The 15,549-nt window shown below is 52.0% G+C and overlaps 1 long non-coding RNA gene across 1 annotated transcript; it reads right to left on the bottom strand.

Moving 5' to 3' along the window:
• Nucleotides 1-7,156: 7,156 nt before the first annotated feature.
• Nucleotides 7,157-14,056, bottom strand: LOC132660030 (uncharacterized). Its single transcript, XR_009601193.1, has 2 exons — nucleotides 13,893-14,056; nucleotides 7,157-12,496 (listed from the first exon to the last, which is right to left on the bottom strand). It is a non-coding gene; the product is annotated as an uncharacterized LOC132660030 (long non-coding RNA).
• Nucleotides 14,057-15,549: the final 1,493 nt, after the last annotated feature.

Below are 15,549 nucleotides of genomic sequence, written 5' to 3'. Positions count from 1 at the left end.
CAAATGAAAAACCCTTCACTAATATAATTCCTAACCAACCCACTATACTAATAATTTCTAACTCCCCAAAAGAATTTGCCTTTAGTAAGTTTAAAACATCTCAGTGCCTCTCAGATTGGGAGGCTGTAAACAATCACATGTGGCCGGACGAACCTATACAGGTGGGCTAGATAACCTTCAGAGGAGTCGTAAGCTGAAACACTCTTGTCACGCCCAGGAATTTTTATTGCCTTGGAGCTGCATGTTTACTCCTTCTCCGAGAGAAACTGTTATGGGGGAGAGCCCCCCGTAAAGTCAGAGGTGTAGGTGAGAGCATAAAACAGACTCTGGTTTGGGGGGTAGATGCTCGGGAACAGGGGGTTTCCTGAGGCTTGATCACGCCTTTGCGTATCCCAAGCCTCCTTCCTCATGACCTTTGCCATGGGCAGAGCTCCTCACGCTGGCCCCAGGCAACTTTCCACAACTATTAAGCCTGTGCTCTAGAGCCTGGGAGCTGCCACTACTCACCTGGAGCCCGTGCTCCCCAACAAGAGAAGCTATCACAATGAGAAACCCATGGACCACACCTAGAAAAGCAGCTCTGAGCACAGCAAGGAAGACCAGCACAGCCTAAAATGTCTTCTCTGGTGGCTCAGAGGTTAAAGCATCTGCCTGGAATGCAGGAGACCCGGGTTCAATCCCTGGATCCGGAAGATCCCCTGGAGAAGGCAATGGAAACCCACTCCAGTACTCTTGCCTGGAGAATCCCATCGAGGGAGGAGCCTGGTAGTCTACAGTCCATGGGGTTGCAAAGAGTCGGACACGACTGAGCGACTTACTTACTTCACTTAAGTATTTAAAAGAAATCTTCAGCACAGGAGGAGGGAGTGGATGAGATGTATGGAGAGAGTAACGTGGAAATTTACAATACCATATGTAAAACAGATAGCCGATGGGAATTTGCTGTATGACTCAGGGAACTCAAACAGGGGCTCTGTGACAATCTAGAAGGGTGGGGTGGGGAAGGCAATGGGAGGGAGGCTCAGGAGGGAGGGGACATGGGCAGACCCCTGGCTGAGTCTTGTTGATGTTTGACGGAAAGCAACAACATTCTGTAAAGTGGCCAAAAAAAATCTCCAGCAAACCCAAGGGTCCTCAGTTACTCTCTTGTTTAGTCGCTCGGTCCGATTCTTCTTGCGATGCCATGGACTGCAGCACACCAGGCTACCCTGTCCTTCCGTATCTCCCGGAGTTTTGCTCAGACTCATGTCCGTTGAGTGAGTCAGTGATGCTGTCTAACCATCTTATCCTCTGCCGCCCTATACTTTTGCCTTCAATCTTAGTTACTTTCAGAAATTCTTAACTATGACTTGCAATTCAGCCTTAGGCCAGAGGACATATGTAGTCTGGTGTTTAAGGCAGATCCTGTCAGGTTCAGAGGAGGAAGATACGCAGGAGTGGAGTCTGAGGCAGAGGAATGTGAAAAGCCATCTTGTCTTTCTTTTATTCACAGGTAATTTAATTGTGGCATTTTATAGAAAGTCCATTTTAAATTCTTGAGAATGCCCGGAAACCTCAAAATACCAGTCAAGTTAGGCATCCAATTCTGTGTAGACTCTTTCCGAACCATGGCAATCTGACACAGTTTTAAGAGAGTTAAGTTTGGGGAGCTGGAAAGCTCTTCATAACAGCAATGATGTGTAACCAAGCACATCTTACCGGGCCTTCCAGGGACACACCCGCCCTCGCCTTCTCCACCCGCCTCCTGTTTGTAGAAGAAAGAACTGTAGTCTCCTAGGCCTTCCCCCAATCCCATCCCAAAGAACAGATGTAATCACAGAAGTGGGAAAACAGAGAGAGAGGAAAACAGTCAAGCAAAACAAAATAGGAATAGTTTAGCCATTCAGGTCAAAGACCTTGAGTTCCTTCTCAAACACTATAGATAACGTCCTGAGCCGTGTCCTCTGGGCGGTTTTGCAGATACTGAAACCCAGCCGGTGGAAGAAGTAACTAACCTGTGTGCTGCCCACAAACAGAGCCCAGAGAGGCAGAAACCAGAAGGGGGATGATGTTGACCCTCGATGACCTCACGACCAACCAATCAGAGCCGTGTGCACCAGTTTATGACGCAACCCGCCTCCCTCAGTCTTCAAAAATCTCCTGACCTTATTACTGACTGAAGAATTTCACTACTTTTTAAATAGCACTGAGGCTCGTACCTCCGCGTCAGTCTCAAGGGGGTGAAGGATTTCCTGTGTGACGAGCGTTAGTTTTGTTCTGATCAGTGGACTTAGGAATAGTTACTGTGATTGTTTGTGGAATCTCCCAGCAAAGGTTCCAGCCTCTTGCCAGAAGTTAGGGGTCTGTTCTTTTAAATCCCCTCTAGGGTGTTTCCTTTGGGCTAATTTCACCTGATGTTTGAGCTTCACCAAAAAGCACATAGGCTATCTGATACAGATCTGAGAAACCAGGTTAGTAGGTTTGAATAAGCATGTTAAAATCTTCCTCAGGGGTTTCCCTGGTGGCTGAGTGGTAAAGAATCCCCCTGCCAATCCAGGAGACACTGGTTCAATCCCTGGTCCAGGAAGATCCTACATCCCTCGGAGCAACTGAGCCCATGCACCACAACTCTGGGGCTGCCCTGCTGGCTCAGACAGTGAAAAGGTGAGAGTGAAGCCGTGCAGCCGTGTCCGATTCTTTGGGACCCCATGGACTGTAGCCCACCAAGCTCCTCCGTCCATGAGGTTTTCCAAAGAGTGCTGGAGTGCGTCGCCATTTCCTTCTCCACAGACAGTGGAGAGTCCGCCTGCAATGCAGGAGACACCCTGGTCGAAGGATTCTTCTTCCCCTGGAGGAGGATATGGCAGCCCACTCCAGTATCTTGCCCGGAGAATCCCATGGACAGAGGAGCTAGGCAGGCTACAGTCCATGGAGTCGAAAAGAGCTGGACATGACTGAGCAAATAAGCACGCTGGGGTTTGCAGCCTCCCCCTGCCCTCTTCCTCCTGCTGGTGGTAAAGTATTCTCACTTCCTCAGGATGAATCTCTTCCCTTGGGATCTGTGTGCATGCCCAGTGGTTTCCAGAGCTCCTTGGTGGATGGCATCACCAACTCGATGGACATGAGATGGTCGCAAAGAGTCAGACAGGATTGACTAAGTGACTGAACAGCAGTTCAGTTCAGCTCAGTCGTGTCCGACTCTGCGACCCCACGGACTGCGGCTCGCCAGGCCTCCCTGTCCATCACCAACTCCCAGAGCTTGCTCAAAAGAGTCAGTGATGCCATTCAACCATCTCACCACCCTTCTCCTGCTTTCAGTCTTTCCCAGCATCAGGGTTTTTCCAATGAGTCAGCTCTTCCCATCAGGTGGCCAAAGCATTGGAGTTTCAGCTTCACCATCAGTCCTTCCAATGAATATTCAGGACTGATTTCCCTTAGGATGGACTGCTTTGATCTCCTTGCTGTCCAAGGGACTCTCAAGAGTCTTCTCCAACACCACAGTTCAAAAGCATCAATTCTTCAGTGCTCAGCTTTCTTTATGGGCCAGCTCTCACATCCATACATGATCAATGAAAGAAACCATAGCTTTGATTAGGTGGACCTTTGTCTGCAAAGTAATGTCTCTGCTTTTTAATATGCTATCTAGGTTTGTCATAGCTTTTCTTCCAAGGAGCAAGTGTCTTTTAATTTCATAGCTGCAGTCACCATCTACGGTGATTTTAGAACCCAAGGAACTGAAGTCTGTCACTGTTTCCATTGTTTCCCCATCTATTTGCCATGTAGCGATGGGACCGGATGCCATGATTTTCGTTTTTTGAATGTTGAGTTTTAAGCCAGCTTTTTCACTCTCCTCTTTCACTTTCATCAAGAGGCTCTTTAGTTCCTCTTTGCTTTCTGCCATAAGGGTGGTATCATCTGCATATCTGAGGTTATTGAGATTTCTCCCGGCAATCTTGATTCCAGCCTGTGCTTCATCCAGCCCAGGGTTTCTCATGATGTACTCGGCATATAAGTTAAATAAGCAGGGTGACAATATACAGCCTTGACGTACTCCTTTCCCAATTTGGAACCAGTCTGTTGTTCCATGTCTGGTTCTAACTGTTGCTTCTTGACCTGCATACAGATTTCTCAGGAGGCAGCTAAGGTGGTCTGGTATTCCCATCTCTAAGAATTTTCCAGTTAGTTGTGATCTACACAGTCAGAGGCTTTGGCATAGTCAATAAAGCAGAAATAGATGCTTTTCTGGAACTCTTGCTTTTTTGATGATCCAGCGGATGTTGGCAGTTTGATCTCTGGTTCCTCTGCCTTTTCTAAATCCTGCTTGAACATCTGCAAGTTCTCAGTTCATGTACTATTGAAGCCCGGCTTGGAGAATTTTCAGTGTTCCTTTACTAGCGTGTGAGGTGAGTGCAAATGTGCGGTATTTTGAGCATTCTTTGGCATTGTATTTCTTTGGGATAGAATGAAAATTGACCTTTCCAGTCCTGTGGCCACTGCTGAGTTTTCCAAATTTGCTGGCATATTGAGCGCAGCACTGTCACAGCATCATCTTTCAGGACTGGAAGTCGCTCAGGTGGAATTCCATCGCTGCTTTGTTCGCAGTGATGCTTCCTGAGGCCCACTTGGCTTCGGACTCCAGGATGTCTGGCTCAAGGTGAGTGATCACACCATCGTGGTCATCTGGGTCATGAAAATCTTTTTTGTACAGTTAATATTTCTGTGTATTCTTGCCACCTCTTCTTAATATCTTCTGCTTCTGTTAGGTCCATACCATTTCTGTCCTTTATTGTGCTCATCTTTGCATGAAATGTTCCCCTGGTATCTCTAATTTTCTTGAAGAGATCTCTAGTCTTTCCTGTTCTATTGTTTTCCTCTATTTCTTTGCACTGATCACTGAGGAAGGCTTTCTTATCTCTCCCTGCTATTCTTTGGAGGTCTGCATTCAGATGGATATATCTTTCCTTTTTTCCCTTTTACTTCTCTTCTATTCACAGCTATTTGTAAGGCCTCCTCAGACAGCCATTTTGCTTTTTTGCATTTCTTTTTCTTGGGGATGGTCCTGATCACTGCCTCCTGTACAATGTCACGAACCTCCGTCCATGGTTCTTCAGGCACTGTGTCTATTAGGTCTAATTCCTTGAATCTATTTCTCACTTCCACTGTATAATCATAAGGGATTTGATTCAGGTCATACCCGAATGGTCTAGTGGTTTTCCCTACTTTCTTCAATTTAAGTCTGAATTTGGTAATAAGGAGTTCATGATCTGAGCCGGCTAGTCAGCTCCTGGTCTTGTTGTTGCTGACTATGTAGAGCTTCTCCATCTTTGGCTGCAAAGAATATAATCAGTCTGATTTCGGTGTTGACCGTCTGGTGATGTCCATGTGTAGAGTCTTCTCTTGTGTTGTTGGAAGAGGGTGTTTGCTATGACCAGTGCATTCTCTTGGCAAAACTGTTAGCCGCTCACTAGCATACGAAATTACCCAGCCTATAAAAACTAACCCTGCCTCACTTCAGGACCTCACTGGCCCTCTGCGATGCCCCACAGTCTGTCTGTGGGGTGTGCGTCTCCCTGACTTGAATGAATCCACTTCTTACCCATCACTTTGTCTCTCACTGAATTCTTTCTGCGATGAGGCATCAGGGACCTGAGCTTCACTGGGTGCTGACACCAGATTCTGTTGGTTGTGGCTGGGTTCTCATCCCAATCTGAGGTAAACGTTTCGCTCCTGGCTTCCACTCCCCCGCCGTCAGCTCCAGAGAAAGGGGGTCTAACAAGGCCACCTTCGCCTTGTCCGGCGGGTGGTTCCCAGGTAAGCAGGGGAAGGGAGGACGCGGAGATCGCCCGACGGCTGCCTGAGCAGCTGCGCGCCCCCTGAGAGGCAGGCAAGAGAGGAGATGCCGGCTGCAGAAGGGCCCAGGTCTCTTGCAGAAGGGCCCCGCGGAGATGCCCCTGCGGAAGCGCAGGGTGAGGGGCGGCGGTGCTGGCGGCGGCCGCTCCGCCCACATGCGGCCTGTGACCTCGCCCCTCACCCAGTCCCTCGCGGAGGGTACAGGCCCCAGGAGGGCCCTCGGGCCGCCCGACCTCTGGACGCACCGCCGCCACGCCCGGGGCCCACCTGCCACCCACCTGGAGGAACAGTCTCTGATCAGGGGCCCACAGTTCGTTTCTTGACTTGAGTGATCAAAAATGCAAATTCTGTGGGACCCCTATTTAGTTCCAGGTGGGCACGGGCGCCCCAGGGCAGAGCTCAGGGGCATCCGACAGCTACGCAGGGGCCCCGGCACAGCGGACGAGACCCTGGGCCCGGGCCTGCTTCCAGAGACGCCCTCCCGTGAGTGCCCGCAAGGGGGCGGTGTGGGCCAGCGCTTCCAGGGCCGCCGGCGGCCGGCCGCCGCCTGGGGCAGAACCCAGAGCGCGGCGGAACAGCCCTCCCCACGTCCGGGGCAGCTCCCCACTCCTGGCTGCTCCCGGGCACACGGAGTCCACCCCTGCCGGCCCCCAACCCCTCCTTACATCGCTCGCTACCTTGTTCATCTCCAAGGTCATCTCAGAGGCAGGGACGTCACCCTGCTCCCCCTTCCTGGGCACTTCCGTCCTGTGGTTGTAAAGGGGGGTCCAATCCAGAGTCTGCCGTGGCCCTAAGGAGGTGTCCCCACACCTCAGGCTCCCTCCCTGGGGTGGGCTCACAGGGGGTCTCTGGACTGGGGGACCCTCAGGAGCAGGGGGGCCAGTGTCCATTTACAGGACAATGAGAACCCAGGTGTGTCCCAACCACCCACCCTCAGAGCCCAGAACACTGGGAACTGCCCTCCAGGCAGGATGTCGCGGGGTTTCCTGAGGGAATCTGATCATCTAGAGATCCTGCCAGGTCATCGTGTGGACCTCACCGTGCAGGACCCCCCCCTCCTGCCTGAGCGCTAGGCCAGTTCAGCCGGACCCAGACGTCAGAAGGACCCTTGGCTCCTGAAGATCAGGACAAACAAACAGGAAAAGGGGGACTGGGAGGAAACAGAGACGGCTGGGAGAAGACGGCTTAGAAAAACTGGAACTGTTCACCTCAGATTGGGAATTGAACCCACGTGGCAGGGACGACACCCACAGAACGTGCTGTCAGGACCTGGTGAAGCTCAGGTTCTTGGTGTCTCATCACAGAAAGAGTTCAGTGAGAGACAAAGTGATGGGTAAGAAGTGGATTTATTCAGATTCAGAGAGAAGCACGCTCCACAGACAGAGTGTGGGCCCTTGCTGAGGGCGAGTGAGACTGAAGCGTGGCCTGGTTAGTTTTTATCAGTTCAGTTCAGTCGCTCAGTCGTGTCCAGCTCTTTGCGACCCCGTGACTGCAGCACGCCAGGCCTCCCTGTCCATCACCATCTCCCGGAGCCTGCTCAAACTCATGTCCATCGAGTTGGTGACGCCATCCAACCATCTCATCCTTGTCATCCCCCCTTCAATCTTTCCCAGCATCAGGGTCTTTTCCAGGGAGTCAGCTTTTCACATCAGGTGACCAAAGTATTGGCGTTTCAGCTTCACCATCAGTCCTTCCAATGAATATTCAGGACTGATTTCCCTTAGGATGGACTGCTTTGATCTCCTTGCTGTCCAAGGGATTCTCAAGAGTCTTCTCCAACACCACAATTCAAAAGCATCAATTCTTTGGTGCTCAGCTTTCTTTATGGTCCAACTCTCACATTCATACATGACTACTGGAAAAACCATAGCTTTGACCATACCGATCTTTGTCAGCAAAGTAATATGTCTGCTTTTTAATATGCTGTCTAGGTTGCTCATAGCTCTTCTTTCAAGGAGCAAGCATCTTTTAATTTCCTGGAAGCAGTCACCATCCGCAGTGATTTTGAAGCCCAAGAAAGTAAAGTCTGTCACTGTTTCCATTGTTTCCCCATCTATTTGTCATGAAATGATGGGACCGGATGCCATGACCTTAGTTTTTTGAATGTTGAGCTTTAAGCCAATTTTTCACTCTCCTCTTTCACCTTCATCAAGAGGCTCTTTAGTTCCTCTTTGCTTTCTGCCATAACGGTGGTGTCATCTGCGTATCTGAGGTTATTAATATTTCTCCCAGCAATCTTGATTCCAGCTTGCACTTCATCCATCTGGGCATTTCAAATGATGTACTCTGCATATAAGTTAAATAAGCTGGGTGACAATATACAACCTTGATGTACTACTTTCCCAGTTTGGAACCAGTCTATCGCTCCATGTCTGGTTCTAACTGTTGCTCCTTGACCTGCATACAGATTTCTCAGGAGGCAGGTCAGGTGGTCTGGTATCCCCATCTCTTTAAGAATTTTCCAGTTTTTTGATCCACACAGTCAAAGGCTTTGGCGTAGTTTTTAGTTTTTATAGACTAGGTAATTTCATATACTAATGAGTGGGGGGATTATTTCAGTTGTTTTGGGGAAGGAGTGGAGATTTCCAAGAGCTGGGCCGCCGCCCGCTCCGTGGTCTTACGACAGTGCCTTGGAGCTGTCATGGCGCCTCTCTGTGTGTTATTTAGCTTGCCGATTGAGGTTCAAGTTCTAATCAAAGTGGACTTGCCTGCAGTCTTGGACCCACTTGATTCTAATCGGTTCATGTTGTCCTTGGGCTATGCCATTCTCTCAGAAGCTGCGCCCTGCCCCTTGCCCTCCTGTTACAAAACCTTCATTAATATCCTCAGGAAGGAAAGAGAAAATTATGTATTCATGAAGCAAAAACCAGCTGCTTTGAAGAAGGAATGTTACAGAATACAAGAGCTCTTGGGAATTAAAAAGACCATCATAGAAATTGAAAATTCAGTAGAAAAGTTGGAAGATAAGGTTGAGGAAATCTTGGAGAAAGTAGAGCAAAGAGTTGGAGGGGATAGTTAAAAATAAGAAAAAAACAAGAGAAGAAAGTGCCATATTAGAGAACTTGCCTAACAGACCCGAGGCTCCCCTGGTGGCTCAGCTGGTAAAGAATCTGCCTGCAGTGCTGGAGACCTGGGTTCAGTCCGTGGGTTGGGAAGATCCCCTGGAGGAGGGCATGGCAACCCACTCCAGGGTTCTTGCCTGGAGAATCCCATGGACGGGGGAGCCTGGCGGGCTGCAGTCCAAAAGGGTCGGACATGACTGAGCGAGTAAGCACGACACAGCTCGGAGACCTGACATCTACTCAAAAGGAATTCTAGAAAGAGAACTGGAAGGAAGAAAATCATCTAAGAAACAGTGGGACAGAGATCACAGAAATTTGGGAATTCCCTGGCAGTCCAGTGTTTAAGATTCCATGTTTTCATTGCCGAGGGAGGGCCTGGATTCAATCGCTGGTTGGGAAACTAAGATCCCACAAGTTGTGAGGTCAAAAAGAAAGAAAGAAATAAAAAAAAGGCGTTTTCACAGAAATTAAACCTGAGTCTCCAGATTGAAAGGAGCTACTGAAGGCCCAGATCCGAACACGAAAATAGATGCATAGTAGACGCACAGCCAAGTAGAATTTCAGAACCCTGGACACAAAGAGGAAAGGCTTCCCTGGCAGTCCAGCGGCTAAGCCTCCACGCTCCCAGTTCAGAGGGCTGGGTTTCTATCCCCGGCCAGGGACCTAGATGCCACGCACCACAACTAAAGGTCCCTCAGGCCACAGTGAAGGCAAAAGACCTTGTATGCTGCCAGTAAGGCCTAGCGCAGCCAAATGAGTAAATATCAAACCCCAAAAACCACCACACAGGGGTCCAGAGAGAAACAACAGGTGACATACAAGGGACCAGCGTCAGAATGACTTCAGCCTTCCCACAGCTGGAGAGCGGTGGATAAAACCTCTCAGTGTGCTGTGCTCAGACTCTTGGCAGCCCTGTTTTCCTCCCAGCAAGAACGCCGGCGTGGGCTGCCATGCCCTTCCCAACCCAGGGATCAAACTCAGGTCTCCCACATTGCAAGTGGATTTTTTTTGCCAGCTGAGCCACAAGGGAAGCCCAAGAATACCGGAGTGGGTAGCCTGTCCCTTCTCCAGGGGATCTTCCTGACCCAGGAATTGAGCGGGGCCTGCTGCACTGCAGGCGGATTCTTTACCAGCTGAGCCGCCAGGGAAGCCCGATGATAGAGGGTGGAGGTGGACCGGCGGGCTCTGTGCAGCTAGGATTCTGCATCCATCCAGAGGGAGGGGAGCTTTGCCAGTTGCGGTGCCCATGGTGCCCTACACCGGCAGTCATGCCACCCAAGGGCTTTCTGAGCCGTGGCCCAGCGTACCACGAGGCGGCAGCCTCGGCAAGGTGACCGGGCCTGGAGGTGACTGACCCGTGGAGGCTGCGGCGCGGGCTCCTGGAGCCTCTTCTGCTCCTGGGCCTCTGCTGGTGGGGACGTCCGTGTCTCTGTGAAGGCTGGCAGCCGTGCAGCCCGGATTTAGGCAGCCCACCAGTCCATCTCCAAAGCCTCGGCAGCCTATTATCAGAAACGTGTGCATGAGGCTTCCGAGGAGATCAACGAATCCTTACCTAGTATGACCAGACCCTACTGGTTGCTCATCCCTGTTGCTTCGAATCCAAAACGGCTGGGGCTCCTGGTGCGTATGCCCGCTACCAGAAATCCCACTGACGAGACATCATGAGATTCAGGGTTCACCTTTATAATGCAAAATGTTGTGGGATTTAAGGTTTCAAGGGAAAAAAAAGAGTGAGGGGAGAAGAGAGATACTTTCAGAATGATAAGGCCTCAAACAATTCACATTCCTGCACCCTTTCTGGGGGCTTCCCAGCCGGCTCAGCGGTAAACAATCTGCCTGCCAACGCAGGAGACACAGGAGACACGGGTTCGATCCTCAAGCCGGGAAGATCCCCTGGAGAAGGAAATGACAACCCACTCCCGCATTCTTGTCTGGGAAACCCATGGATAGAGGAGCCTGGTGGCGAGTCCATGGCATCACAGAAGACTCAGACGTGATTTAGCAACTAAATAACCCTTTCTGAGGAAGTTGCTTGATGCGCTCCACCAAACAGGGGGAGGAAAGCAAGAAAGAGGAAGGCGTGGGAAGCAGGAAACGGGATCCTGTAGCTGAGAACAGCAGGGGGACCTCGGGGCGTTGGTGAGGCCGCCCCAGAGCTCGGCTGAGCCCCAGCGAGAAAGCAGAGTCTGTGTCAAGGCGATAGATACTGTCACTCAATCTACCTGATACACAGATGTCTTGGGGGAGACGTAGACATGGGGTTGAATTGGGAGTTGAATTGGTATTGAGAATTAAGCAAAAACAAAAACCAAAAAAAAAAAAAACATGTTAGCTCCGGGGGAAAGGAGAAGTTGAGCAAGAAAGGAAAAGTTATACGTTGTGAGGCTCAGACAAGAGCACTGTTCATGCCGTGTCATCATGATGTCAGCCACGACCGTCAATCTGAACAAAATGATACTGGAGGTCAGGAAGTCCTGATGCAAGTGCTGGGTTGGGGATGCAGAGGTGAAACCCAAAAAGTGAATTAAAAGTTGTGACGGAAAACGAAGGGAGATGGACTGCTATGTTTTGTAGGAAGGTTCGTCAAGCTAACTCTTTACATTACATGCATGTCAGTATAAATCTGATAACGAATAGAATCAAAATTTAAAACACACACCCTAGGGAACTCCCTGGTGATCCAGAGGTTAGTGTTCCATGCTTCCATTGCTCAGGGGCCCAGGTTCCATCTCCTGGTGGGGAATGAAACCCTATAAGCCAGGTGGCCTCAAACAGCAAGAACAACAACCCCACATAAATGAGTCACATGCTGATTTCATCTTGTAGTAAATCAGCAGGATGTGAATTTGTGCTCAGTGTGGACTCATTTTTGTGCACCTCTGGAAAGACTGAATACAAATTCTTTTCTGTTGTTGTTGTTTAGACGCTAAGTCACGTCCAACTCTTTTGCGATCCCATGGACTGTAGCCCACCAGGCTGCTCTGTCCTTGGAATTTCCCAGGCAAGAATACTGGAGTGGGTTGCCATTTCCTTCTCCAGGGGATTTTCCTGACCCAGGGATCGAACCTGTGTCTCCTGCATTGGCAGACGGATTGTTTACCACTGAGCCAGCAGAGAATCAAATACATGAATGTGTAGGGAAAAAATGCTTTTACTTGCTGTTGGACATTGAAGTGCTATGAAAGAGTTTTATCTTCAAAAAGCAAAAAATGGTATCGTTTCCCATTTGTATTGATTTAATTACTAGTGAAGTTGCTGTTCAGTCACTCAGTCAGGTCCAACCCTTTGCGACCCCATGGACTGCAGCACACCAGGCTTCCCTATCCGTTGCCATCTCCCGGAGCTTGCTCAAACTCATGTCCATTGAGTCAGTGATGCCGTCCAACCATCTCCTCCTCTGTCGTCCCCTTCTCCCGCCTTCAACCTTTCCCAGCATCAGGGTCTTTTCCAAGGAGTCTGTTCTTCACATCAGGTGGCCAAAGTATTGGAGCTTCAGCTTCAGCATCAATGGTTCCAGTGAATATTCAGGACTGATTTCCTTTAGGATGGACTGGTTGGGTCTCCTTGCAGTCCAAGAGGACTCTCAAGAGTCTTCTCCAACACCTCTAGTGAAGCAGAACATGTTTAAACACGTTCTTATTGGTCACATATAGTTCTTTTTATATGAATTGCTACTTGTGCCCGTTTTCAACTAACGGTAGAAACTTGTAAATAACCCCCTTGTTAATGCATGCGTTTTCCCCCGATTCCTTCCCAGTTCGTAGTTTTCCGTTCAATTTTGTTTATGATGTTTTTGACAGTCACCCTCTATATCTACTACCACCATATTTTCTATATACCTTCTATATCTACCACTATAGCTACTGGTTCTTGCCTTTATGTACTCAAAAGCTGATTATTTCACCTTTGGTACTGTACCTAGAAATCCTGTACCATCTCCATAGTATATAGCCATCTACATTTTCATTTTAATATGTTTTGGGTTTTTTTTCCTTTGTGTTTCAAGCCTGTAGTCTCACTGAAACTTATGCGGGCATAAGACATGCAGTAGGGTCTCTTTCTCCAATGATTAGCCAGGTATTCCAGCACTGTTGACAAATGAGCTGAGATAAGCAGGCACAACTTTGCCCTTAATTTTTTGAAACAGGAAACAGAAAAAAAAAAAAAAAAGGCAAGCCGTGTGTTTCTGAGTGACTCCATGGGAGCGGCACACAGGCTCTGCAGCCACATTGCTTGGCAAGAGCGAAAGGTCAAGGATGCGCCCCCCAAGCTGGGCCCGGTGCAGCCCCGCCTCACAGGCCGATCCCAGCTTCCCGGTGAGGCAGAGACCTCCCGGACCCCCTTGGGCTGCACCTCCTCCCCTGACCCCAGGCCAGCCTGGCTGGGCACTGCTCAAAAGCTTGCTGTGGGTGGACCCTGTTCATCCCAAGGTCAGCGGTCAGAGGCGGGTGCTGCAGGCAGGGCTCAGAAGCAGGCTGGACAGAACCATCCTCAGCTACGGCCGTGGTGCTGGTGCGGGTTCCTGCCCCAAGGCTCCCGCTCAGCCCAGGGGAGGGGGGGGACAGCAGCACAGGAGGGCATCGTGGTGTCAGCATGCATTTCACAAAATGGGCTGATGGGCCAGACGGAGGCACATTTAATAGGGAAGTGACCCAGAGGCAGCACCTGGGGGACTTCAAGTGGCCTACTGTAGCTTGGGGGACCCGCAGGAGCGGCAGTCGAAGCTAAAGACCACTCCCGAGGATGGATAAGTGGAAGTGGGGAGAGAGTGGTACCCTGGGGTGCTGGGCTGGGCAGGGGCCTGCAGGTCTAGGGACATACCCCCCCAAACCGAGAGAGAGGCCCAGCCAGGTGCAGGTTCTGGAACCTGGCAGGCAAATCCCTCCCTGGCTCCTGCCCAGGGAGCCTGGTCTCGCCTGCAGGGACAGGCCTAGGAGGGCCGAGTCCTCCCAGGCGCACCCCCTCCTGGGATCCGCCCAAGCTTCCCCTCCCTCCTCCCACCTCTGGTCCAGGGGTCTTCACATCCACAGCAGGCACCTCACTGCCTCTCATCTCAGCCCATCAGCCCAGTGTCCACTGCTGGCCGGGGAAGGGCCAGCTAGCCCCCTCCTTGGGCTGGTCACAGAGGGCCCCAGGGGTGGGGTGGGGGTGACGTGAGGCCTTCGCATATTGAGGGCCACAGCTTCCCCTTCCCAAACCTCACGCGGGCTTCCCCTTCCCGACCCCAGCGCCTTCCTGGAGGTCACGTGGCCCGGGGGTGGGGGTAGGGGCCGGGCAAGGGCTGCCAGGACCCGAGGCTTTGGGAAGGAGCCGGGCAGAGAAAGGTTCTGTGTACAAACACCCGCCTCCTCCCCACCTCCAGGGCGGAAGCAGACCCAGAATAGAACAGGTCGCTTTCAAGTTCCAAATCAGGCACCGGGGGCTGCGGGCAGGCGTGTTTGGATGTAAAAATAGAAACACCCGTGTGTGCGTGGGCCGGCCTCCACCCACTGTGTGGGGGGTGGGTGCTGGTGTTCTGAAATAGATCTTGCTAATAGGACTGCCTGACCCCGTTGGGGAGAAAATTTACCCAAACAGACCCCTCCGAGAGCGGAGGCTGCTGCTGATCCGGGCAGGGGGTACTGATGGGGGCCTTCGTCAAGGTTCAGCCCAGCAGGCAGCAGGATGAGGAGCACTGGCTGGCCCTCGAGCTGGCGTCACAGCCCATGACTCATTTTCCTCCTGCCCCAGGCTGTGTGCAGGCTGTGCCCCTGCCCGGAAGACCCCTCCCAGGTCATCAGGCCCAGCTCAGGACCCCTCTGACCAACGGGCAGCGGACGCTGACCCACGCTCTCAGGCCATGCCTGCACTGGGCAGGAGGGCAGGGCGGGGGGCAAGGGGATGCAGGCCCTGCCCTCTCAGGGCTCACAGTGGGCCACCCGGCTGGAAGCCTACAGCTTGGCCCCCACCCACCGAGGGCAGCCCCCGAGCAGGATCCTGTGCTGGGGCCCAGCACTGACCGAGAGGGCCCAGTCTAGGGGGATGCAGGGCCTCTGTGAGAGAGTACAGGAGTTCTGTGCAGTGTGGTGGATGGGCACCCGGGCAGGCAGCAGTGTGGGGGACCCAGAGGCCTCCTGGGGCGGGGAGCCTGAGCTGAGTCTCAGGAGTGATGTGGGGCGGGGCAGGGGGCACAGAGGGGAGACCAGCTCAGGAGCTCTCACTCAGAGTCCGGAGGAGTCGCCTCATCTCTAGCCCGGCTCTCCGGCATCCTGGGAGCCACCCACCACTGCCCCCCTCTCTGGTCCTGGCGCCCACTCTGCCGCTCCCCCTTGGTTCCAACAAAGGCACAGGACCCCCACCTCGTGCACAGGGCAGGGCAGTGCCACAGAGCACTGGGCCTGGGGCTGGGGTTCAGAGGGAGCCAGCAGAGGTCCAGTGGCATAGACGCAGCCCTGGCCCTGGCCCTGACCCTGGCCCGGAGCGGCCTGCCAAGGGGTTCAGAGCACCCCCACCCCCCTACAGCCAGCCTGGAGAGGAACGGCTGGGAACACCCTGAGTGTCGGCCCTGGGGCCGGGATGGGCCAGAAGGCTGAAGCTTCCAGGGGCCTCTGGACACGGGGGCCAGCTGGGCAGCTCCGCCTAAACCTGCCGTTTCCTTGGGGCTGCCCCTTGAGTCCTT

This window comes from Ovis aries, chromosome 6 (genome assembly GCF_016772045.2).
Source record: "Ovis aries strain OAR_USU_Benz2616 breed Rambouillet chromosome 6, ARS-UI_Ramb_v3.0, whole genome shotgun sequence".
Taxonomy (NCBI): Eukaryota; Metazoa; Chordata; class Mammalia; order Artiodactyla; family Bovidae; genus Ovis; species Ovis aries.
This window is presented reverse-complemented; position numbering and strand designations above follow the sequence as displayed.